This window comes from Apteryx rowi, unplaced genomic scaffold, assembly GCF_003343035.1.
Source record: "Apteryx rowi isolate R43461 unplaced genomic scaffold, aptRow1 scaffold_5, whole genome shotgun sequence".
Lineage (NCBI taxonomy): Eukaryota > Metazoa > Chordata > Aves > Apterygiformes > Apterygidae > Apteryx > Apteryx rowi.
In genome coordinates, this window is record NW_020450760.1 from 1,036,244 (window position 1) to 1,038,363 (window position 2,120).

Below are 2,120 nucleotides of genomic sequence, written 5' to 3' on the forward strand. Positions count from 1 at the left end.
AGGGGTGGGGGAGGAAGGGGAAGGAGGATGAATCCTATTATTAAAGTTACCTTAAGCAGTATTTATATATTAAAATTAACATGTGTCTCTAATCAGACGATTACTTAAGCCACAACTGGTTGAGTTGACTAGACAGACAGCCCTGATTACAGCACGGTTATTCTGACACATCATCATGTTGTTACCATTAATGACAGAAGCACTGACACACTAAAATAACTATTCTTAGTATTTATGCATAACAGTATGTTTATTGGTTCCACACAGCCTGAGTCCCTCAGATAAGGTTTACAAACCCTTTACATAAAGAAAACATACACAGAATTGTATATATGTGTATTCTACATTAGTCTAGATGCAGTTTTACCCTTCAGGAAAAAACGCACCATTGATTTTGTTTCAAGCCTGAAGCTTCCTTCCCCGGTTACATCTAAAAAGAGCCACCACGTGATCTGACCACGTGCCTGCCGAAGCATTGAGGAAGCAGGTATCTCGGTGACTGAGCATGAGCTCTCAGAAAGAATGTGCGGTTTCCCCTCCTTCCAGACTACCGCTTTTGTCTACTGCAGACTGAAGCTCCCTCTCCTGGTCCCTAGGACACCTCATCCCAAGCATCCTCCCGCCCCCCTCCCCCCCCATTCCGCACAGGGGAAAAGCGGGAAGGCGGACAGACTCCCCGCTTAAGAGCACTGTTCCCCCGCCCCACTCAGGCCTATGATGAGTCACAAATGCAGCAATTAAGTACTGAGTCAGCCTTAAAAGAGATGGGGGGAGGTCACCTCCAGCCACGCATGCGCTCTCCAGCAGCGAAAGGGGGACGCTCCGCGGCTCCCCCTCCTACTCCCCCCCGCCGTGGGGCTAAGCCTCGGAGAGGAGGCGCCCCCTCCCCCACGCTGCGGGTTTGTAACTGCGCCACAGCTCCCCCCCGCCTCGCGCCCCCTCCCTTCCCACCCACAGCACGGGGAGGCGCGGCCCCAGCCGCCGCCATCTTGTCTCGTCGCATGGTTGCGGGGGGGGGGGGGGGGACGACAAGGTAAAATAAATAATAAAAAAAAAAATCGCAAAGGAGGGTAATTGAAACGTTATTTTTCTTATCTCTTTCCCACCACCACCACGATCCCGGATATTTCGTTATACGAAAGCTCTCCTGCCATCAACCGCTTATCGATAATGCGGCGCCCCAGCCCAGACTGCTAAGCCGCCGCACCCCCCTCCTCCCGATCCAAACCCTCCTCTCAACCCCCGATTCCCCCCACTCACCCACCCGCTCTAGCGCGGTGAGGATACTCACCGTTTTCGTCCAATAAAGACATAAACCCAACGCTGCTCGCCCCGGGCTGCGACGAAGCCGAGTGTGAGAGGAGAACAGGGCCGTGGGGGCGCTTATATCCAGACGAAGAGGGAGGCGGAGGCGGACGCCGCAGCCTCCGGGTCCGAGCGTCCTGGGGCGGGCGGGATCAGCAGGGACAGCGGCGCCGGGCAATCTGCGTGCAAAACACAATCAGGGGCATCGTTAGTGGCGACACCTGTGAGGAGAGGGAGGAGGAGGGGGGAGAAAGGGAAGGGGGGAGGGAGAGGCGGCGGCCGACGCGCAGCTCAGGCAGAAGGGGGCGGTTGATGGGACCCCGGCAATGGCCGCCCCGTACTCACCTCTAGAATGTTCTCGCTCTGACTGAACAACGCCAAAGCTGGGATCAATCAGCCAGCGGCGCGCCCCGCCTCCCCAGCCCCACCATTGGCTCGCCGCTCGCCTTGAGGCGAAGCTATTGGCTCAGGGCTTGCCGTACCCCCAACCCACTGGCGGCGGCCGCCATCAATCAAGACACCCCCTCGCTTCGCTTCCCTACCCCCCGCTCCCTCCCCCCACCAGCGCCCCAAAGGACATCGCGTCTACCTCGGCCAACTCTCGCGAGATCACGGGTGGGGGTGCGGGGAAGGGGCGAGGGATGAGTCAGTGCGGCAGGGCCCGGTGCTGAGCGCGGCGGGTGGCAGCCGCGGCCCCGCCGCCCCCTCGGCCCCCAGCCCCGGCTCCCCGCGGCTCTCGGGGCGCCCCTTGCCCTCCCCTCCCGCTCGCGGTGCTGCGGGACCTGCCTCTCCGCCGCGCCGGCCAGCGCTGCTCC

At 59.4% G+C, this 2,120-nt stretch overlaps 1 protein-coding gene across 4 annotated transcripts in view; it reads right to left on the reverse strand.

Moving 5' to 3' along the window:
- Positions 1-1,912, reverse strand: part of EIF5 (eukaryotic translation initiation factor 5) — an 8,184-nt gene extending 6,272 nt beyond the window's left edge. For 2 of the 4 annotated variants that reach the window (XM_026079361.1, XM_026079364.1), the window contains exon 1: positions 1,292-1,580. The gene's annotated coding sequence lies outside the window, so the exon portion shown is untranslated. Of the gene's footprint in view, positions 1-1,291; positions 1,581-1,650; positions 1,734-1,894 lie in introns of those variants that run through there. The other 2 variants (XM_026079363.1, XM_026079362.1) reach the window with 2 other exon arrangements.
- Positions 1,913-2,120: the final 208 nt, after the last annotated feature.